This window comes from Macrobrachium rosenbergii, chromosome 44 (genome assembly GCF_040412425.1).
Source record: "Macrobrachium rosenbergii isolate ZJJX-2024 chromosome 44, ASM4041242v1, whole genome shotgun sequence".
NCBI lineage: Eukaryota > Metazoa > Arthropoda > Malacostraca > Decapoda > Palaemonidae > Macrobrachium > Macrobrachium rosenbergii.
In genome coordinates, this window is record NC_089784.1 from 16,742,855 (window position 1) to 16,769,153 (window position 26,299).

Sequence of the window (26,299 nt, forward strand, 5' to 3'; positions counted from 1 at the left end):
TATTGCGATTTCTATGATTTCATTTCACGCTTCACTTATAAAGAAAACTATCTCTTGAATTAATTTTCACAATAAATTCTATCATGTTTTATACAGAATAAAGGGACACACATTTATTTATTTTCATAGTTTTACTCCTCAAATACTCTCAAAATTTCAGTATCCAGAGTGGTCTATTCCTTATAAAAAAAGTAAAGATTATTGGTAATAACAATTATAATATTATAAAAATATATCCGTAACAATGCTGATTTAGTCTTATATAGAACCCCCTGGTCAAAGCTTTACTTTGAAGTTGTAGATGAAACTTACACAAAACCAGAACGCTCGTATTTTAGCAAAATCCAGTATTCTATGAATTTCAATGCATGGGTGAATTGGTGGAGTTACTGACACTGTTGGTGAAAAAATGAAATACAAGCAATGCAACCGTCTCTTCAATGTCGATAAAAGTGCATTTGATTTAGGGCTCGGATATGTTTGTTTGCTTTTCGCTGCTGGACGTGATATGCAAGCATAAATGCTTCTATTCTTATTATGGTTTGAATAATATTTTTCTTTCTTTCTATAATGTTAGTAATGCTCCTCTCTCTCTCTCTCTCTCTCTCTCTCTCTCTCTCTCTCTCTCTCTCTCTCTCTCTCTCTCTGCATTTTTTATGGCGGTACCTGATCACTTACTACTGAAGAATCAATCGATTTTGCTAGATTCATTATAATTAGTTTGGGACAGCTCTCATTACAATTAAATAGAGATTCCTTGTAACTTTAACATTATAATAACACAATATAATTTTTTAGATTCTTACTGCAGTAAAATCTGAATAAAAATTAACGAAGGTATGTTATAATCATTCAGTATCGCCATCTGGTTAGATGATATGAAGATGTATTTGCCGCTTATAAGGTATCTTGAATCAAATAATGCCCTTATTTTTCATTGGCTTTAAGTATAAAGCAAAAACATAAGATAATCTATGTGACTTACACTTAGAAATATGACAAAACATAACGAGGAATGAGCGTCAACGCCAAGATGTTACACTTTCAAACGGATATCATTATAAAGCCGATTGCAGATACAATTTTATGTACAATTCTTCTTTTGTTCTCCTACGTCATTCTGGACTTGCTGTTTATAATAAAAATTAATACACGCTTATTGTGAACAAGTTATATTTACGGTACTCTAAAGTGAAGTAGCATAACGAATATTAATAACAAAAAATATCTCACTATTATCCGCAATCCTCTCCACCCCCACCCCCAAAAAGAGTGTTCTTAACGTTCCTAAATAAGTTATTATCCCATACTCTTTCCATAAAAAAGATACAGTTTTTGGAAAAATCTAAAAGAAGAAAAGTTAATATGATTGCTACAGCAACACGCGGTGAAATGAAAATATGTGTAATGACAAATTTAATTCCAGCTATCTGTCCTAATATAACAAACCTCTTGGTACAAGAAACACATCTCCAAATTATTTTCCTGACATTGCAACGGCAGATAGTTTTCGGTGGGTCTTTTTGCCATTGGATAATATGCTTTGTTTTCCTCTAATATGTCGAACATCATAACGCAATGTAAAACTTTCTCATCTTGATTTTTTTTATCACAGTTGCTTGTTTTCTCCTATAGCCCCGAGAATAGTAAAACCAGAACCTGGATTACAACTTACCAGCTTTTAAGGTCTCTTAACTAAAAACACTGAGGAAACAGCCAAATTTATATACGAATTACGTTTTTTTTTTCTGTTTTTCTTACCAAACAGCGACTTCCATTTGTAGGGCCGAAAGATGATAAATTATTGCCTATCTTCCAGCGACAACTCTGTTGTACTGCTAATATTTTGTCTTCCTGCGCTGTTTCTTTCTATTCTGTTCCTTTATTAATGACTGCTATAGCTTATGCATAGACAGCTTGGCAGGTCCTAACTGATATCTCTTTCCTAAGGAGCAACTCTTTCCCGACGCATCGTTTTATCTGTCACATCAGTTCCTGTATACTCTGCATATACTATATATATGCATATATATATATATATATATATATATATATATATATATATATATATATATATATATATATATATATATATATATATATATATATATATATATATATATATATATATATATATATATATTATATATATATATATATATATATATATATATATATATATAATTTATATATATATATATATATATATATATATATATATATATATATAAAATATATATATATAAATATATATATATAAATATATATATATAAATATATATATATATATATATATATATATATATATAATGTATATATATATATATATATATATATATATATATATATATATATATATATATATATATATATATATATATATATATATATATATATATATATATATAGTATGAATAGGTAATAAACTTGCCAAGATTTTGCCAGAGGTTCCGTTTTTGTGAATATACTGCAAAACTAAAGTGTGACAGAAAGGCCGTTAGAAAATATATGAAGGCAAAATAACTGAATACTACAGCGAAATTGCACGGGGATATTCGTCAGTATCCAAACGTAGAAGAGAAGTCTTCGAAACTGTACAGGATTTCGCATTCTGAAAGCAACATTAGCCTGGGAAACTTTGCTCATACAATCATTCTAAAATTTATTCGCTACAAGTGAGGATACAAGATAAATGGGTTAATCCTGTATTGTGTAAATTTTCTAAAATTCAAGTAATCATTTTAATCAGAAAGAAAAGTTTATATTTCTAAAAAAATAATAAGAGGTAAGGACTACTGATATTGTCATTTACAGCAAGTCACGATAAGGTTGTAAGAACGGAAGATTCTTACATGATATCATCAATGAATATGCTTTGTGGTGAAGACTATTCAGGCATGAAAAATTACCTCCCGTTGTCTTATCAGGGTGATATAAAAATCACTGCTGATATTATTATTATTATTATTATTATTATTATTATTATTATTATTATTATTATTATTATTATTATTATTATTATTATTATTTTTATTATATTAATTATTATTATTATTAATTAGAAGAAGAACCTTATTCATATGAAGACGCCCACAGGGGCCAATGACCTGAAATTCAAGCTTTATAAGAATATGGTGCTCACTAGGAAGTAAGAGAAGGTAAAGGGAAATACAGAAAGAAGAGATCTCACTTATTAAAAAGAAAAAAATAAATTAATTAATAGATAAAATGGAATTACAATGCAACGAGAATAGCATTAGGGTAGTAATGCATTGCATCTTCATATACATTATCAAACGGCATAAAATTGCCAGGAGGCATTTAAAACCCTTGCCTCGTTAGGGTTGCCAGCGTTTTGCCAGCGTAGTTTGTCGAGGTTTGCATGCTTCTCTTAGACATCTAAAATCGTAAACCAAGTATATCCTCGAGTCCTTGGTCATCAGAGGGTCGGCAGCAAGGTTGCTTTCAGATGGTCTCTTCGGTGCTACTCCGTAAAAGATCATTCAACAAAGGGTATCTATTTCTGGTGTGCAGGTGGTCCCTTACTTGGGTCCATGATAGATGGTTTCAGTTTTTGTTTTTGTTTTTATGGTGTTTCTTCCCCGTGTCTTTTATTTCGTCCATTTCCTTCATCAGGATGTCTTCTATGTGTTTCTGGGCATTCATTAAATGTCAGCTCAAATCTCACTTGTCCCAGTTCTGAACGAACATCTTCCTAGATTCTGCAGTGGAAGGGAGCCCTCCTGACGTAGCCGCCGAAGATGTACCTCTCATATGAATGAGGACACTATATGTCTTGTCCTTGCTGACTTCGTTAGGCAAGTTGGTAAGCTTCTGTTCATCATCTGTTCTGATGGGAACGTTCTTCGTTGGAGGGGTGGGTAGAGCTCTCGGCTAGAACGCTGTTGGCCCAGCGTTCGACTCTCCGACCGGCCAATGAAGAATTAGAGGAATTTATTTCTGGTGATAGAAATTCATTTCTCGCTATAATGTGGTTCGGATTCCACAATAAGCTGTAGGTTTCGTTGCTAGGTAACCAGTTGGTTCTTAGCCACGTAAAATAAATCTAAACCTTCGGGCCAGCCCTAGGAGAGCTGTTAATCAGCTCAGTGGTCTGGTTAAACTAAGATATACTTACTTGTTCTGATGGGGACGAAGCTGTCTTCCGCGTATATGGCATGAATTCCTGGCTTCTGGTGGCTTCTATAGGTCCCGCCTTCCACATATAGACAAAGAGACATGATTCCATCTTCATTCCGTCGATTAGTTCCTAATATAAGGGCGCAGGAACATTTTAAGCACTTTCCTTTCAAACCCATTATACTCCATTGACTTAAGCAGTGAGTTAGAGAGTACAATATCGAAAATAGTCCGCATAAGCTCCAGAGAGGGAGATTCATTTAATTTCAGACGATATAATCTCGTAAGATTCCTAAGAATATTATGGCATAACTATAAAATATTATATATTTTATATACACTAATATTGCTCACACAAGCAATTGCCGTCAAATCCAAAGCAACCTCCATTAATCTGTAGGTAGTTAATGATGTGTCTCAACAATTCAGACCTTACTCAGGCTGGGTGAATTGGCTTACGTCTGTGGCTAATTAAGTTTCCAGGATGTTCACGCGTCCATTGCATGTCCATTAACCACCAGTTGTTCCCCGGAGACTCAATATAATTTCCTCTGTCTTGGTTTCTGTTTTTCTGTCAATTTAGAATGTATCCTTTTTTGTCGTTTGCTGAATATACTGTTAGCTAAGGTTATCAGTAATCCACGTATTCAAACGAAAGTGAAGGTCCGTCACCGAGTAAATTAAATGTAAGCATGGTGTTTCGTATCTGTATTTATGTTTAAGAGAGAGATCCGGAGACCATGAGAGAGGAGGTTTATGTCAACTTTTTTCTATCTCAATACCTTTTATTTCTTTATAATTTCTATTTCTAGGAGAGCTCTGACATAGCCCAAGGAAATTCTAAGAATAATACTCTGTGTCACCTTGTGTTTATACCTAAGTGTTCGTTAAAGCTATAAATGTTAATTGTACTGAGACACTCTCCATCAACTTGAGCTCTCGAATTCAATAAAGGAAATGATGTATCGTATTACTTTTACGTTCTCCGGTGACCTTAAGCACAAACCATTATTATCTTGACGTGGGGTCGACAGCGTTATTCCGCGTATCTTCAATCAATGGATTATCACAAGAGAGATAGTGTATAGAATAGCCAGAATATTTCCATAATGCTTCTTTTTGTTGTTATGCCACGTCAAAAGAAACGCCAAGCGTAGAAAAACTATTACTGATTTGGAATTTCTTTTTTAAACATAAGTTCGCAAAATCCGAAGTTCTCCAAAATTCCCAATGTGTAATTCCGTGATTTTTCATAAAAATCATTGTTTGTCTTTTTTATAGAAGAATTTTGTGTAAGAAATAATGGAAATATTTCTTGGTTGCCAATGATAAATAATGGAATGACTAATATCCTAATGACCCTTTTAGTCTCACTCCGCCAGTTCATTTCTCTCTGACATTTTCTCACCCGCTGTGAGTTGTCCTTAAGTATATACATCAATTGATTGTTTATTATAATTAATTCAGCATTTGGAAAAAATGAAATTGATGCAATACATTTCTTTTTCCACATTAGTTATAAAGGAATCATCATTTATCATTGTGTCAGATAAGGAACCTTGTATAGCATTTCTTCTGAAAAGTTTCGTTCTTACCTCATCTTCTTTCTCTTCCCCCCCAATGGAGAGGAAGAGATTAAAACATTGTTAGCTGTGCTTCACATACCAAAACTAATAATGAAAGGTTGTAAATTCGGTGTCAAAATAGGTGACTGTGTCAAGAATATAACCTATGACCTAACTAAACCCTTACCTGATAAACTCATAAATACGGAAATTGCATAATTTGAATACCCCACATTCATTTACATATTTAACCAAGACTCACAGCGAATTATAATTCCTGGTAAGCACACAGTGTAGTCAGTCACTCATGTCTTTGATATTAGAAATTCCATTAATTTCTTCGGCTTCGTCATTATACGTCACTTTGCATCTTGTTTAAATTAATTAATAACCCAACTTTTAATTCTCCGTCATAAGTTTTAATTTCTTTCTCATGTCCTCATTTCAGAGATTGAGGTTTGATGATAATTGCCTCTAACTTTCGTATTTCAGGGTAAGTTCTAGAAGTTTTTGCATCGCATTATTCAGCCGGCGTTTTATAAACCTCTCTCTCTCTCTCTCTCTCTCTCTCTCTCTCTCTCTCTCTCTCTCTCTCTCTCTCTCTCTCTCTCTCTCTATATATATATATATATATATATATATATATATATATATATATATATATATATATATATATATATATATATATATATATATATATATATATATATATATATATATATATATATATATATATATATATATATATATATATATATATATATATAAATATATATATATATATATATATATATATATATATATATATATATATATATATATATATATATATATATATATATATATATATATATATATATATATATATATATATATATATATATATATATATATATATATATATATATATATATATATTTCTCCTAGAGTATTTATATATATATTGTATATATATGGGGGCAATATATATTTATAATCATATATTATATAAGCATATAAAATAATGATACTTGATATATTAAATATATATATATATATATATATATATATATACAATAGTGTGTGTTTAGTGTTGGGTAATTCTCTGGTAATGCTCTCGAAATTTAAATCTTGTGTGTGGTTTAACGGAAGTAATGCTCTCAAAGTTTATAATCATATATTAAGAAGCACCGATTAATGATGACTTGACATTAAAGGAGTTTCAATATATAGAGAGACTTGAAGATATGTTATTTACACACAATGAGTGTGTATATATTATATATATGTATATATATATATGCTCTGGTAATATATATAATATATTATAAATCACACAGTGTGTATATATTTATATATAATATATATAAAGTCCACACTTTTCAATATATGAGTTAAAAATTTATTTTTAACTCATGTATATATATTTTATATATATATATATATATATATATATATATATATATATATATATATATATATATATATATATATATATATATATATAAACACCGTTACTCGACCTACAATTCAATTCCTTGGAATATTGCCCGAAGAAGGAACCTTTCCCTAAAGTCGACAGCTCGTCTCTTCATGACATAAAAACCAAACACACCGATGACTGTATTACCTAGTAATCCACTCTCTCGATGAAATTGCGGTCTGAATATTTATCGTAATCACCTACAACTAACAATGATATTAATCTGAAATATTTGAGGAAGGTTTTTCCTTTCAGGTTCTAAACCTGTAGTCGATGCTGTATAAATGCTGCGAATTTTTGCGCTATTTCAAAAGATGAAGACTTTTTATCATTGATTTAAAGCTGCCTTGTTAGGTTCTAGATTCTACAAATTTTAAAAGCTGTTTAAAATCAGCGTTTAATGGTATATTGGGAGCAGCATTAATTTATGATCAATTGTTTTATGGCATTTCGTTATATATATATATATATATATATATATATATATATATATATATATATATATATATATATATATATATATATATATATATATATATATATATATATATGCTTTTGTTGCACCTCTTTTGCACAACTGTTTACCTTGAATTAGGTCATTACTGTCAGCACGATAATAATAATAATAATAATAATAATAATAATAATAATAATAATAATAATAATAATAATAATAATAATGGAGTTTTAATAATTTTGTTGGGTACTACGCAATATATCTCTGGCGATACTGTCCTCATGTAAGCATAAAAGTCTATGAAATATGCAACCATTTATATGAATAGAGGACTTACGACCTTCCATGTGAGATGAAAAATGGCTTCCTGTTGATAATAAAACTTTGGTTCGGTTTTGCTCCCGTAAATCTCAGTCCCTTGATGTTAGTTTATGAATCCATTCACAAAACCTATTACGGTAAGTTTAGATTTACATTCTTCTCTTGCCTTTATGTCTGAATGTTTATCGAATTCCGGTAATCACGATATATAAGGGACTCTAATGCCAAAGAAGGAGAAAGAACTAGTCACAGATTTAGAGGGTTCGTAAGAGGGGGAGGAGGGTGTGAGTCAATTTGAGCAAGGGTGAGGTTACGAAGGCAAACGGAAACCGTTCCCTCACTTGTTAACACGTCATCTTTCGCAACGACAACTGAATCGAAACACGACGCTGAATGTGGACATGGATGATGGAAGATTGGAAGCAGTTGATTTCTATGGGAATTTGGAAGTAAATGCAACTGATGATAGGATGAGAGGAGAGTTGAATCACAGGATAGGTGAATCAAAGAAGCTATCAGGGTGTGAGCACAAGATTGATAAGAGACATGGGTGGTCTATTGACAGGTGAATAGATTAAAGGATCATTAAGCTAAATCTCATTTAGCGAAGTGAAGTGTGGAGATCAAAAATATAATGAAAATAAATGTTGAGAGTGCTAAGATGAATTATTTAAGTATATATCGCATATGCTGTCATATTTGAAATAGTGAAAAATTTGAAATACACAGAATAGACGGTCGAAGAACTGCCAGAACAGGTGGAAGGAAAGCTGTGCATCATGGAATCGTTTGCCTATGTGAAGAGAGAGTATGACACTAGCGCTGTGAAGAAGTTAAGTATACCATAGTTTAACCAGACCACTGAGCTGATTGACAGCTCTCCTAGGGCTGGCGTGGTTAAGAACCAACTGGTTACCTCGCAACGGGACCTACAGCTTGTTGTGGAATCCGAACAATATTATAACCAGAAATGAATTTCTATCACCAGAAATAAATTCCTCTAATTCTTCATTGGCCGGTCGGAGAATCGAATCCGTTCTCAGCAGAGTGCTAGCTGAGAACGATACCCACCCGCCCAATGAGAAAACTCGGCGCTGTGAAGAGAGTGTGAAACTCAGAAATGCTAAGAGGGAAGAGGAGGAACTGACATAGAAAGCGTTGGATATAGGATCTCAAAGAGGCACAGAAGATGAAAGTTCTCAATATCCACGAAGCGTGCGACCCAGTTAAAACAGGTGAATGACCTGCTGTTCACGAGATCTACTTGAGGTTTTTTGAAGCAGCTGACCTTATCGTAGTTCCTTGCATATGGATTTAATTCACATTCTAACAGTTAAAAGATAAATGTGGGAGTGACCATTTTGTTGGGATCCCTCTAGATGAACCACTATGAAAGGAAATAGGTTTATTTTGATCTCCTCAAACGACCCATTTCTCCTCTGACTATTTATAAACAATATTATTTACGACAGTAAAAGTCCATTATCGATATATCAATTACAATTCCCTCTTTCGACACAACATCAGTAATGATCTGTAAAAATGAAATATTAGTGAGCCTATAACTTTTTCCTCTCGGTCGGTTTGATAGCTCTGGCGTTTAAAAGACAAACGTTTAGCAATAAATAAATTTCAGAGAACAATTTTACTTCGTTTTCTTTATTTTTCAAAGTTGGGAGTTATAGCATACTTTTGAAAGGGTTTTTTTCCTGTTGCTTTTCTTTTTTATTATGTTTTGTATTACGTGATGTAACCAGATAAAGAGCATAATTTTGATATTCTCAATTTGAATTATTTTATTGAAATGAACGGACACTAAATCATACACACACACACACACACACACACACACACACATATATATATATATATATATATATATATATATATATATATATATATATATATTTCATCACGTCGCCGTAATTCATATACAAGCATTAAACTACAGATGTCCTTTAATATTCAACTCGCACTACCTGGGAAATAATATATTTTCATATATGTTACCCGAAGGCGAATTTTTTAGTTAATAATAAGTTTGTCTTCTCGTGGGCTCGATTAAAAAACCAATGGCGAAACGTCAGAAATTTATACCGAGAGTTTCGTTTTCCATGAGGTACATCTGGATATTTTCATCACATGTTATTAAGATTTTACCCACACACACACACACACACGAATATATATATATGTATATATATATATATATATATATATATATATATATATAGCTTACCCCCATACAAAATGGGATATAAGCATATAAAAGAAGAAGAAGAAGATATATATATATATATATATATATATATATATATATATATATATATATGTGTGTGTGTGTGTGTGTGTGTGTGTGTGTGTGTGTATATATATATATATATATACATTTTTTTTTAAATGTATGTGTGGAGCGGATGCAGAGTAGTGAGACAGTGGCTGGCGTGAGAAGTCTAACCTTTCCTGTGTTGTGTTCTGACTTAAGCAAAACTTACATGTCCAACCTACCCGGGGGCTTCCCCCCCACCCCTGGATCCACCAAGTAACACTGAATATCCCTGTCTCCCTATTCTGCATACTACCCATATATATATATATATATATATATATATATATATATATATATATATATATATATATATATATATATATATATATATATATATATATATATATATATATATATATATATATATATATATATATATATATATATATATATATATATATATATATATATATATATATATATATATATATATATATATATATATATATATATATATATATTATGTCCGCTTTGCCTTCCAGTGTGTTAGAATCTATGAAGTCGATAGCCTGATTACCTACCAACCGTATACTTTACTAAGGTGTAGCTTCCACATTCGCATTTATGTATCTATGTTTACACTAAGGAGGTGCATCAACAGAATAAACATTCATAGCGAAGTTTACATCTAATAATTTGGTAAATGAAAACTACTTAGAATCTGCATCGTCATTTGTGTGTGTAGTTTTCAAAGTTTTCAGCTTTTAGCTAAAAGAAGAACATGCTTAATTTACAATATAGCTTGAAGCTGGTGTCAAACCCCTGGATTTTCTGTAAGCTTGTTGGTATAAAGCGTCGCTGAAGCGTAGTTTGTTTGTTATAACTGTGAAATTTATGCATTTGATGCTATAACGTAAATGTTTATTGTATGCGCTCTTGGAAAACTGGACATTTTTTAGACGAAGATAGAATAAAAAATATATGCTTTCCCAACTGAGACCCCCATCCAACGCTGAGCCAGAAGGGCTATTTCATTATATAGTATATTTCACTCCAACACTATTTTCTACGACAGATTTCTCACAAAGTTTTACATGGAAAATTATTATGCAAATGAACGATAATTTTCATCTCGATTACATTGTTATTACAAAATTCCATGCCTACAGAATGAAAATTTTATATATATTTTAAGGATTCAAAATCACAGTTTTATTGTAATCATTCCCCGAGAACTTTTCTGCTGTTGCTTAGGAGTCAATTTGGTAAAAGTTGAATCTCCCATTAAAGGAGGCTTTCCTCTCACATTAGGTCACGCAAAGGAGAAAAGTTTACTTACGGAAGTCCTTCAAGGAGTTTAAATTGAAGTTTGCACTGGCCGGGAACAGGAGGAACTGCGATTTTTAAGCATTAATCTGGCTGTTGCTTGGAATAGAGATTTACTTAACGAAAGACATTTGAAAAAAATAATGCTTTATAATTATTGCCAGCTGCTGTGAGTTCACTGGTAGGAAACTCATAGATAATTAATAGACAGTGTCATACTTTATTCAGAATACGACCAAGTTCATACAGCGAATATAAAATACAAATCTCGCTCTCTCAGTCTCTCCATAATATATTATATATATATATATATATATATATATATATATATATATATATATATATATATATATATATATATATATATATATATATATATATATATATATATATATATATATATATATATGTGTATATGTATATATATATATATATATATATATATATATATATATATGTATGTGTGTATGTGTGTGTGTGTGTGTGTGTGTGTGTTGTGTTTGTGTACGTGTGTACTTACATGAATTTTTGACGGATGCCAATTAAAATAACTTGTGCCTCACCTACTTACACATCCGTCAGAAGCATGAGTCCACAAGAGAGACACTTTTCCAACTGGGCAAACTAATCTGTTGTGCCGAACTCACTGTGAATTGTATAAACTACAGAATAAAATATTGCTAAACCTTATCGTTGGTTAAGAGCTCAAGTGGCAATGTGGTCTGCCAAGTGGTCTCCTCTTTTTCTTTTAACTTGAGTTCATGACTTAAGGTTAGCCTTGCCTCTTCAAGTAGAGAAGGTTATAGTGTTTAGTGAATACGACACCACGGAGAGAGTTCCAGATTTTGGCCGAATGCAGTGCATAAAATGTTGGGTTAATTAAAGAAGAATTTGTCTCAGCAGTTTAAAATTTCTCACTTTCTGTTTCGTTAATAGTGAGCAGGTTTTGTTCCGTCCTCTGATAAGTTCGATGAATGGGAACTTGAACCTGTGCTTCTTACTGCCTCGTGAGTTTGGTTTTCAGTACCCTTAACAATATCGGTTTTTTCGTCACTCCCTTCTCTCTCTCTTTATATCTTTACTTCCTCTCTCTCTCTCTCTCTCTCTCTCTCTCTCTCTCTCTCTCTCTCTCTCTCTCTCTCTTCTTCTTCTTCTTCTTCTTCTTCTTCTTCTTCTTCTTCTTCTTCTTTTGTACGAAATCTGAAGCTTTCCAAGATTTACATTATTTTTGTGCAATGAGGCAATGTGGCTTTCATTGAATATTGAGACACCTTTAACATTTTATTTTTGTCTCTTTGCCCGCAGGAATGATGAATACAATGATACTGATGATGGCAAACATGTCCTGTTGAGAAGACTCCCTCAGAAACGTGAATGGAGACCGGGTGAGAATGGAGCTTGGGTAAGTAGTTTTACTAAAAGATTTTGTTTGAAAAAATAATCCTAATGACAACAATAATTTATACGAGTAGAGGATAGATTTAGGCCTATCATCTGTTATATGAGTTCCGGCAGCACAGTTGGATAAATATAGACAGAGTATCTAGGAAAGACACTGAATGTTAACTTCCGGAATACGGAATAAGGCGACGTTATTATTACAGTCATCCGTGAAAACTCAATAGGCTTTAGAAATACGGCCATATAATTCAGCAAAAATGCAACAAAACATAGAGAACCATGAAAATATAAATGCTGGAATATTAAATAGAAGCCAACACCCTGAGGAAGACCCAAAAGTCCCTACAGTAGAAAACGAAAGTCAAATAAACTCTCCCAACCAGTTATTTCGTCAGAAAGTAAAAGAGAACTGTCACTCGGTCGACGAATTGAGTGATGGGCATCAGTTACACAGGACAGTGAGACTGGTAACTGGAACACTTGAAAGACCAAAAAGAATTTTTCGCAGGAAAATCGAGGTCCGTGTTTCCGAGAGTAAGTCAGGGGCAGAAGAGTGTTTCGGAAAGGTTAGTTATATCACTAAACAAACATACAGATAAATGGCTTGCTATCAATCTGGATAACAATAGCAATGGAAAATAGGAATAGAGATATAGTAATCATCTCAAATTTTGATAATTGTTAATGAAACGAAGGCTTGAATTGGGCTTATGTACGTATAATATATATAATATATATATATATATATATATATATATATATATATATATATATATATATATATATATATATATATATATATATATATATATATATATATATATATATATATTTATATTCTGCCTTGTAAGGGATAGAGCTCCACTATTTAAATAGGAACGGCAGTGGTATATTGGTAATTCTTTGCACAACTACAGAAACCCTCTGTTGCCTAATTGCTTTTCTGAATTCTTAATGGGAACCAAATGTTTGACTAATTTTCGTGCTTGATTTTATCACAACTGTTTCATAAAGCTATGTGGTGGGTAAAATTGTTCGTAAAATTATTTCTTATTAAATTCATGTTAATTTATGACTACTTTTAAATTACTATAAGTGGTTATGGTATATCTGTGGTTATTTAATTATTTCATAAGAATCCAAAGGGTTCATTATGACTATTAATTTTATTAAATGCATCCTCATTAGATAATTGTTGGGACATATCAGTTATTATAGAAGAATATAGAGATAACTCGGCAAGGTAATAGTTCCATGAAACTTCTCTCTGTTTAAGATTAAAAAGGACAGAGGAATAAGACAAATGTATTCAAAGTACAATGATTATATATATATATATATATATATATATATATATATATATATATATATATATATATATATATATATATATATATATATATATATATATATATATATTGTATATCTAAGAATATTCTCTGCATTTGAAACCCTACATTAAAACCTGATATGAAATATACCTGTATATTTCTTATCAGAATTTTAATATGACTTCAAATGCAGAGAATATTCTCGTACAATATATATATATATATATATATATATATATATATATATATATATATATATATATATATATATATATATATTGTACGAGAATATTCTCTGCATTTGAAATCCTACATTAAAATTCTGATATGAAATTTACCTGTATATTCCCATTAAAGGGAAGCAAAGCACACCCATATAAAATTCGTTCAATTCCGATAAACGACTGAACCGTCTCCTTAATCAAGTCCAGAAAAAATTTCCTGTGAAACTCCTGTTTAGTTTCGGCAAACTTATAATCTTTCACCTGAAACAGAATGGGACGATCGGGATGGCTACAAATGAACGTTCAGAGCGTTCTAATGGAGCATTAATCTGTGGTCTCATTTCGAATAGAATGTAATAGAATGTTTTTATCAGGATTTTTTTCCCGTTAAAATTGAATTAAGTAGGAAGGCCAATCAGTACTCAGATTTTCGATTCAGCCATTTCACATTTGTTTTCTTGTATCCGGATCCGTTTACTGATGTAATTTTTCATATCTTCAGCCATTTCCATTTGTTTTTCTAAACCATCCGTTTACTCATAGAATTTGTTGTTCAACTTTAAATGTTATGTTGAGAAAATACTCTGCGTTGTCAACTTTAAATGTCTCTCTCTCTCTCTCTCTCTCTCTCTCTCTCTCTCTCTCTCTCTCTCTCTCTCTCTCTCTCTCTCTCTCATCTTCTTAGCGTACCTCTAAGGTATTTCAGCATATTTTTATCCTGTCCCTAAATCAAAACCCCCTACAGAGGCCGATTTTGGAACATGAATCATTCGAAATCTGTGACATGTGGTCTTTTGGCTTGCGGATTGTTCCCCAAATGCTGCCACAAACGAGATACCAGCCTGCAACAAAAAGAACTTTAAACTCCTCAGGGGGCTGACGAGGTGACAGGGTCTTTTCATAATTACATTTTAGAAAAATGGAAGGAACCCACCATATGTTCAAAGCATTGGAGTCTAATTACGCTCTCTCTCTCTCTCTCTCTCTCTCTCTCTCTCTCTCTCATTGGTATTCAGTATAACTTCTCAGATTTCATTTATTCAGAATTCTGAAAGTATTTTAGGCTTTGTCATAGAAAACTACAATACTGCAGTTTCGAAATTGCAAAGGTCATGCCATATTACGATGAATGGCACATTCAGACATTCGATATTTCATCCAAACTGAAACTATTTCCGAAAATACACATAACGCAAAACAATAGCATGACAAATCTACGTAGAGCAGTGTATAAAAAAATCCATGTTGCATGGACAATACGTTTGCGATTTCTTATTTGAGGCTGCATGTTAAAGAAAAAATAATTAAGTTATTCAGACAATTGTTAAGTAAATAGAAAATAAATTAAATTACCGACCAGCTGTCTGAATAACAAAATAAACGAGGATTTAAAAATAAGCAAATAATTAAGTAAAACGATGATTTAAAACTATATATAAGAAAGTAAATAGCTATTAAATTTGAGCTGTTAAAACTGAGCATTCCATTTTGGGAAAAAGTAATAACATAAAGAAAAGGAAGTAAGTCAAAGTCAAAGCCAGTGTTAGAAGAAGCCAGATAATTATAGGTTGCAAGGAGTGGCAGCAGTGACCGTCAAGACAAAATTAAGTAAATTCCAGTCTCTTTACGTATCTGAAGTTAACGTTTAAATGCAAGTATGCTGTGAGTTCAGTTGAATAAAGCTGGATTAAAAGCAACCTTATTCGCTCAATTTCTTTTTTCCTTATCTTTTAATCTAACAAAATTTATTTTTAACCAGGAACTCTTTCACACATAACTGTACTGAGTCGCTCAAACTGCAAAGTATTTAATTATATTAAATAATCTATGCTTTCAGCGGATGCCTACGACTGTTTTTTTCTCCTTTCTTTGCAGCTTTTCTTTATAACTTTGGAAAAAAATTTCAAGTGGCTCGTGACATGTCCAGTTTGTTCGTTAAACTATCGAAGGAAAATGCTTCAGAATTTTTCATATGTAGTAGTCTGCCAGTTATTCAATTGACAGTTTATAACAGTAAACGTCATTGATTTTTCATGAGCTATTTTGTTTTTATTTTGAAAACTCGGTCATTATTTTTTCATTTATGTGGCGGTACAATCTTTCAAAATAATTTTGTGGTGTTGTTATCATTATCATCATTACAGTATAGCTTTCCTCTGCTATTTGCGGCCTACTTTTTTTTTTACTTTTATGATCTTTATGGCACCTTAATGCCCATCCATTAAGTAATCAAGGGACGAAGTGTCTCTTCTTTTTGGGCACCAGATCTCTTTCCAAAGGTCCGGAAATTACTCTTGTTTTCCTACGATTCTTCAAGTTCACGTGTTATCTGAAAGCCATTCAAATTCTTCTTCACCTGCAATTATGTTTACGGGATGTCTTTTTATTCATTCTTCATCAAAGTTATTTATTCTAAAGTAATTTCATTGTTATACTTATGAGAATAATTCAAAATGTTTTCTTCCTTTTCTGTTCATTCCACCAAAAATCAAAAAGTTATAGTCCTATTTATCATTTTGCATCTAACCATTTAAAGAAAATTGGATAACGATAAAGCTCTCTGCTTCAAAAGTTTGGCTTGTTTTATCCTGAAATAATAATAATAATAAAATAATAATAATAATAATAATAATAATAATAATGTGTCGGAGATGATAAACATAAGTTACTAAACCCATTTTTTATGCAGCAATAAATATTCATAGACACATCTCGGTTACAGTAAGAAAAAGAAAGAGGAAATATATAAGATTTCCTCCTCACTGACACGACTTGCATTTTCCGCCTTTCTTTTTTCGATAGTTCATTCTGGTTTCTTGCCATAGCCTCCAACAGTTACCTTGGAGAGTTGGTTGCCTCCCTGTAAATATTCCATAATTCCTGGATAACTGCTTCAAGGTTTTGTTATGGCAATTGGGAATTAAAAAAAAAGGTTATGTTACTGGTATTAAGAGTTTTTGCAGTTTATTGACAGAAATCGACTTGTTCTTATTCATTATAGGGAGGTTTTATTCATTTCTGATAACTTTTTGAAATTTAGAGCGGTTTTATCCGATTTTAATTATATTCATAAGTAACCATCGTTCCGTGGGATTTGTATGATTTAATAAAGACGTAGCTTTGTAAAGTGTGTAATAACAGCAACTAAATGCCAGTGATTAAGCAAAATGTTTGAGTGTTAATATTCCAGTCGTTTAAAAAGATAAGTATTCCTTAGATTCATACAAAGAAATTCAACTATTGCCACAGACAAGGACAGGTGACAAGACTGTGATGATCACCAAAAGTACATTTATTCAGGACCAAAGAAAGTTAAGTAAGAATATATTTGCAATTCTGAAAAGATTTCCTATGGATGGCAAGTAAAATGAAATGTTTTAGTCTGCAAGATTCAGCCACCCGAATTCCTCACATTTCTTGCATAAAATCTTCGCTGATGGAGACAAAGGTAAAATGAGTTCGTATTTCTCCCCCTTTTTCCTCAGTTGTTTGAATTAGTTCTTACCATCTATTTTCCTTCTGTATTTTAGTGATTTTATATTGTTAGCAAATCATCTTAAAACAAATTTCTTCTCTCTCTCTCTCTCTCTCTCTCTCTCTCTCTCTCTCTCTCTCTCTCTCTCTCTCTCTCTCTCTGCGTCGTTCTGTATGATACTAAACATCATTATCCAGCGTTATTTGTAACTGATTGTCTGTAAAGGTACTGTAACTAATTTTTACTGTTTCTTTTCATTGTTTATCCCATTCATAACTATGCTTTTTTTCCTATATAATAGTAAATAAGCAAACTAAACTCAAAAGTTATAAGCTTTAAAAATCAACAATATTTGAATAAGAACTGTCAGTATTTTAGTTTTTCTACGTACTATAGATTGTCAGCAATACTATTTTCTCATGGTTCTACGATGTCATGTTACTTTATACACGCCAGAAATTGCGCATAAGTTATTCGTCTCTGAAACTATACAAAGCTCTTATCAGCAGTTTTCAACTGTGCTGTAGGAATCCGTACTTTAAAAGAGTACATAGGTAATGAAACTTTTTATAGATTGTTCTATGTACAGCAAATTAGATTTGCAAAAAAATGAATTAATATAGGACAGACAGTTCCATTGCACTTCTTGTCGACAGTAACAGTTCCAGGATATAATTATATACACTGTAATTAAAAGTCAGTCAAGCACCCCTAGGGTAACAAGCAAAAGAATCCTCGACTTTAAATTGTTAATGGAATATGGCCTTACATGGCAGCTCTTGCAGCTTTGTGAGTTCTGTAAATAGTAAGAATTAAAATGCAAAACATAACATGGCCTTCTTTAGTGCTGTCTTACAATAGTCTTTTGTACTGCAAGACAATGACATTGTCCTCACTAATCGTGAAGTGACTGAATGGAACGAAAAATTAAACAAGGAACTGGAAGCCTCTGCCTTAGAATGAGACGTATTTTGCCTTTTCATTAAGGCCATGAAGCTAAACAAAGATGCAGAACCTCTTTTCCTGTGAGCTCCTGTACTCTCATTCCGATCTTTCATAAACCAGTTATGATTTTGATATCATTTTCTACTATTCTATATCTTATCAATATTGAATACTTATATTTTATCCTGTACCATTGTTATTACTTGTTAGTGAACCACCATCATACTGAAATGAGCAAATTGTTGTATATTTTCTTTGGAACTGAAAAAAAAATGTAAATGTGAAATTCTACCTTCATGAGGTAGAGAAGATTGAAAGACTGGAGAGTTTCTGTTTAGTGGCGTTACAATAATTGTCTTGATTGGCCCGTTTCCTAAACACGGAGACGGATTCAGGGGAATAACTGACTATGGTCCTGCACCCCCCCCATTTTTTTTTTTAATGAACAGAGAGCTAAGCGGTAAACACATATGTTCCTTGAGCATACAGCATTACCTAGTATCTCCATCTTCATATAATCAACCGTGCATGTTGACTTTACATAATGAGTAAAATGTACCCTTATAGTTTAGCTATTTGTATTTATTTCCACAGATTATTTTTACAATTATTGTTTGCAGAAGTAGTGCCAGAAGTTTTCGATGGTTTTCGTACAGGAGCATGGTACTACCAACAGAATTATTTGAGTAAATAAGGTAGATTTTCAATAACGATTTGAGATGGTACTATTAACATAATTATTTAGGTAAATATATTTTTTTTACCCGTATGTCATTTTTACCCTATTTTTTTACCCGCTGTTATTTTTATATATATATATATATATATATACATATATATATAGTATATGTGTATATATATATATATATATATATATATATATATATATATATATATATATATATATATATATATATATATATATATAATGTATGTTTGTGTGTGTGTGTATAACACTATATAATATTTGCTGTAATAAGAGAATTCCATCTAACAAAGGTTAGCCATAAAAACACGAAATGGGGTATTTTTTCTAGCGTTATATTTCTGAGACTACCGTCAATTAAAGATCTGGCTAGGGTATATTGGTGGGTAAACACAAAAGCTTTAGAATTCCCAAGCGTCTGTGTTAATGTTTTAATACAATTCATTTGTGGGATTTTGTTTTGAGGAGGTCGGTATAATATAATGTTGGGTTTATCTATGATTTGTAATTTATTTGGTCAGGACACCTCAAAGATAACAGCTGTTTACAGATTAGTTTAAATTATTTTTCCAGGAATTTCGGGAGCAAATCTGTAAGGCTCCTACGAATAAATTGCTGGTTGCACCAGTCTTTATAGAAATGCCATGGTAACTAAAATAAGTGAATATAGGAAAGTGCAAAAGTTGGTTTTCTGTACACGATAAATTTTGTATTCTGTCTTGTCTTTAATTGTCGAAATATCTAGGAAAGGAATTTTATTGTCTGTATCTCACTAGACTTTGAATTTGAGACTGCGCTCTAAGGCATTTAATTTTTAAAGATCTGTGATCCAGAAATGGTAGATTATCATTTATACATCTCATCCACATCATGCCTTTGGTTTTAATTATGTAGTTTCAAAATATTCCATATATAGATTGGCTAATACTGGACTGAAAGGGCCGCCCATGCTGTATCAAATTTTTTATTTGCAGAAGGAATCCCTGAACGAAGAGACGTTGTTTGTTACCCACTGTTCAAAGAATCATTTTATTTATTCACGACTGGTGGGAAATTATCTACGCAGGGCACCAATATTTCCATCAAAAACTGTATGACATCTTTTTCTTTCATCTGTACAAATGTCAGTGTTCTGATATTGTCCGTTGAGGGAAACAAAAGTTTCTGAAATATACAGTAACGCTAAAGAAACTACCCTCTTGTGTTGTTATGGGCAACGTTAGTTATTATTATATGCATAATACCGTATATGTATATATATATATATATATATATATATATATATATATATATATATATATATATATATATATATATATATATATATATATATATATGTTCATAAATATTAAGCCACAAACAGTCTTTTAACAACCAATTCACTATACCTCGGGATTAAGTGACACCGTTGAGGAATTATAATTGAGAAGTGCGTCGTCACCAGTGGGATTCAATCCTCAGCTTGGTTTAGAGGGCAACAAATGCACAGTGACTTTTGACCTCTGAGCCATCAAAAGAGGTATAAGTTAATACTGCCTCTACTGTACATATGCCTTATCGAATTCAGGTTTTATACTTTGAATCGACATCAGCCCACCTCCACCATGATGGCTGATTGGTAAGTTTTTAATGCGTAAGTAATTATTATTTTTTGCCATATACCCGGCGGCATTCTTTATAATCACAAATATTAAGTCACAACTGTCGTTAAATATCCAATTCACTACACCTCGGGAATAACTTACATACAAGTGTGATTATAGCTGATAATTGCTTCATCAGCAGTTGGATGTGACCTGATTCCTGGTTTAGAAACTATGTACAGTAACTTTTGACTTGGAGTCGATATCGACCCACCTCCACCATGACAGCTAATTGGCAGATATTGCTCTAATGTACCATTAATTCGCGTGGGCATATCTTTGTCTGAGAGCCAGCAAAATGTATTGAGCCTTTTTTGATTAGCTCTGTCAAAACTTGCGATGAAATACATGAAATCATATTGAGTAATTAATTATTATTTTACTGAAGCATTTCAGATTTTTAAATAAACCTGAAATGCTAACATACCATTTAATTACATACTAGAAAAAAATCACAATGAAAAACATAACAAAATTTTGCAGTATCTGTTTATCTTCACTTAATCTTCCCCAACCATCAAAGTAAAAAAATAATTTGGGAGGATATGAATTATACGATCATTATGAAATAGTTGGCAAAATACAAAAAACTGGGTGCATAATTTTCCGCCAAAAATATTTTATGCATGCAAAAAGTTTGTTTTGTCGCGTCGGCTCAAAGGAACATCAACGTGGCAGCTGGATCTATTGTATATCGTTTTTTCTTTACACAAACACTGTATTGGTTAGAAGAAACTTGGAATTCTCTCTTTTTTATTGTCCCGTTCTTTTCCTTTAATTTTTTTCTCTTTACTGTTAGTCTGTGAAGACACAGTTGGTATTTCATCTGTAAACTAAGGGCACAAAATCTTAATAAATTATGTTTCAGACGCACTTACATAGAATAACACACACGCACCCATATACACACATGCGCACACACATTTATATGTATATATATAATATATCTATCTATATATATATATATATATATATATATATGTATATATATATATATATATATATATATATATATATATATATATATATATATATATATATATATATATATATATATATATATACATATATAAACATATATATATATATTTGTGTGTGTGTGTGTGTGTATGTGTGTGTGTGTGTGTATGATCCTCCATAAATTAGGTTTGCTCTGAATCCCAAATTCCAAAGCTTTTAATCTGAGACTATTCTGTTTTTCTGGTAAACATAAAAAAAAGGTGAGCGGGAATAAGAACATACATTACAATTTAATGTCGAACTGCTTTCTCTGAGATGTCTTAAAATCCGATGATAAATCATATTTTTCAAGGTAACACACAGGTCGTAGAAGTACGTTTAAAGATAAATATATACCATAATAAATAAATTCTTTCATTACAATTTTCACAATATGTTTGCCAGGTGTTGTTTAGATGAAAGAACCTATTTTCTTTCATTTACCAAAAATTTCTAGGTGATTTCTCAACTCTCTGAAACACTTGCTAGCCAATCAGAATCTACTCAACGGGACGATGCTAAGATTATTACTCATTCCGTACTATTACTAATGACAAAGGGAAAGCACCTTCAGATGATTTGAAGATCAGTAACAGCAAACAATTAAAGACAGTTATACAATGGTTTCACTAACTACCAACAGAATTATTTGGGTAAAAATAAGGTCAGCTTAATAACGATTTGACCGAATGCACGAAAAAAAAAAATGTTTCAATGAAAGAGGAAAAATTGCTTCTCACGTGGAACGGAGGCCGTTCCCACAGCTTCGCTCTTGCCAGTAAGTTTGGTACTCCAGTGTCATGTGAACTGTAGGCGTTTTTAACCCCTTTCGTTCCTTTTACTGTACCTCCTGTCATATTTTCTTTCTTCCATCTTATTCCACCCTCTCCTATTGATTCAAAAGCTGAAGGTTTTCTGCTGTCACACCTTTCAAACCTTTACTGTCAATTTCCACTGAATTCCTCCCAGTGCTTTAATTCTGTATTCAGTCAGTATTAAGAAATTTCAGTAGTGTTGGCAATTAAAGAATCAGAGTGTGGAAAAGACAGATAGATAGACAGATATAGATAGACAAAGGAAGAATTTGAACTAACAGAAAATGGCAACAAAGCACTAACTACACAGTTATATTTCAGTATAGGAAAACCCTTCCACCCTCACTATCTGTAAGTTTTTCCTCCATATCTATGTCGTTTTTATTCAGTGGTAAATTCAGTACAAAAATGAAGAAGACTTACTAGAAATTCACGTTCCTTTTAATCACAGGATTTGATGGTTTACCACAGAATCGGAATAAAGACCTTTCTGACAATGGTGAATAACGCCATCGTGCAGTTGCTAAATTTTTCGAATGACAACGAGTGTTTGCCTTAGGGTTTCCAAACCCTGACCGCTTCTTTATTCGTTAAACATCGCATAAACATAAACATGTTAGCAGGGAAAAGTCAGAACGTTTCGACAGTTTATGGAAACAATATAAGATGCGACGACGATAAATTGGCACAATATTCGGAGCGTCCCAAACTCTCCTGAAGGCTATCCTGCGTAGGCTTAAACCTAAGCAAGCGCTGAAGCCCTTGAGATTCTCCATAAGGCTGGAAAGCGAGATCTCGGGAAGTCTGGGAAACTTTCCTCTTCTGATGCTGGGAACATCAGAAGAGATAAGTTGACGATATTGTCCTTTGATCAATTAACCTGCTGTGATAATATTGTACGATCGTTTTTCATGGCAAACTGGTTTGTCACTTTCTAACCTTTATCAGAACTATTCCTTTACATATCTTGTTTTAGGAGAACCCTAAACTTGAGATATAATATGACACTTAATAGTTGGCGATTAGCTATAATTCTAAAAATCCTGGTGAAATTAACACCAACTTCCTTTCCATCTAGACACTAGACTACGAGAAAAATCATTGACAGTAGTATTGCATAGAAAACATATTTTGATTAAATCTGTGCTCTGTAATGCGTATAATATTTAGTCAAAACTGCACACAAAATAATCAAGATCGTTTGTTTTGATTAATAACAACATATTTCCTCAAGGATTTCATCTGATATTTTATATTTTTAATGTAACTGTCAATCATGATCACTCGTATATTACTACGCCAGAATTCAGAACACGCTAATAAGCAGGCCAATTAGCAGCAAAAATTTTCAAAGAAATAAATAGCTACTAATCGGAAGCTTCTTAATAATTAACAGTGTCACAAAATAATAAATGAATGATTGATTATTTATTTTCAGTTCGTTATTGAAAAGCTACCATATTTGCCAAAATAATTATGTTGGTAGCATCATGCTCCTATACGAAAAGCATCGAAGACTTCTGTTACTACTAATACAAATAATAATTCTAAAAATAATTTGTGGAAATGAATACAAATAATTAAACTACAAAGGTAGATTCTACATATTATGTAAAGTCAACATGCACGGTTGACTATATGAAGATGGATATACTAGGTAATAATATGCGCAGGGAACATATGTATTTACGACTTAGCTCTCTGTTCATTAAAAAAAAGGGCGAACGTGCAGGACCATGGTCAGTGGTTCCCCTGAATCCGTCTCCATGTTAAAGAAACGGACCAATCAAGATAATTATTGTGACGCCACTAAACAGAAACTCTTCATTCTTTCTATCTTCATTACGCCATGAAGGCAAAAAATTCGCATTTACATTTTTTTTTTTTTTGTTCCTAAGAAAGTATACAACAATTTGCTCATTTCGATATTGATGGTAGTTCACTAACAAGTAATAACAATGATACAGGTTAAAATATGATAATTATTCAATATTGATAAGATGTAAAATAGTAGAAAATGATATCAAAATCATAACTGAGGTTATGAAAGATCGGAATGAGAGTACAAGAGCTCACATTAAAAGAGGTTCCTCATCTTTGTTTAGCATTATGGCCTTAATTAATGAAAACCCAAAATACATCTCATTCTAAGGCAGGGGTTTCCAGTTCCTTGTTTAATTTTTCGTTTCATTCAGTCACTTCACGATTAGTGAGGCCAATGTCATTGTCTTGCAGTACAAAAGACTATTGTAAGACAACACTAAAGAAGGCCATGTTATGTTTTGCATTTTAATTCTTATTATGTCTGGACTCACAAAGCATCAAGAGCTGCCATGTAAGGCCATATTCCATTAACAATTCAAAGTCATGTATTCTTTTGCTTGTTACCCTGGGGGTGGTTGACTACTTTTAATTAAATTGTGTGTAATTATCTCGTGGAACTTATTACCGACAAGAAGTCAAAAATAACAAAGGTATAAAAAATGTTAGGTAGGTAAAAAATAATAGGGGCGAAAAACAATAGGGGTACAAATAAGAGGGGATAAAAAAGGACGGGTAAAAAATAATAGGGGTAAAAAATAACGGGGGTAAAAAATAGCAGGAGTAAAAAGTAACAGGGATAACAAAACAGTGGTAAAGAATAACAACAGTAAAAAATAGTAGAGGTAAATACTACCATGGGGTAAAAAATAACGAGTAAAAATAAGAAGGGGTAAAAAATAACAGGGTTAAAAATAAAGGGTGGGTAAAAATTAACGGGTGATCAAAAAAAAATATCAGGGGTAAAAAATAACAAGGAGTAAAAAATAACAGGAGTAAAAAACAACAGGGCTAAAAAGTAGCAGGGTAAAAACAGGGGTAAATAATAACAAGGGTAAAAACAACAGGGGTAACAAATAACGGGGTAAAAAATAACGGGTTAAAAATAGCAGGGGGTAAAAAATAACAGTGGGAAAAATTAACGGGGTGTAAAAAATAACAGATAAAAATAACACGGGATAAAAAATAACAGGGGATAAAAAGTAACAGGGGTAAAAAAATTTAACGGTTAAAAAGTAACAGGCGGGTAAAAAATAACAGGGGTAAAAATAACAGAGGTAGAAAATAACAAGGGTAAAAAATAACAAGGGGTAAAAAATACCAGGAGTAAAAAAACAGGCGGTAAAATATAACAGTGGTAAAAAATAATATAACGTAAAAAATAACAGGTGTAAAAAAA

The 26,299-nt window shown here is 31.9% G+C and overlaps 1 long non-coding RNA gene across 1 annotated transcript in view; it reads left to right on the forward strand.

Annotated features, from left to right (window-relative positions):
• The window catches only part of LOC136829137 (uncharacterized), a 170,016-nt gene that overhangs the window by 125,896 nt on the left and 17,821 nt on the right, over positions 1-26,299 (forward strand). The window contains exon 6 of the long non-coding RNA XR_010850311.1: positions 12,846-12,942. This is a non-coding gene — a long non-coding RNA (uncharacterized lncRNA). The remainder of the gene's footprint in view (positions 1-12,845; positions 12,943-26,299) is intronic.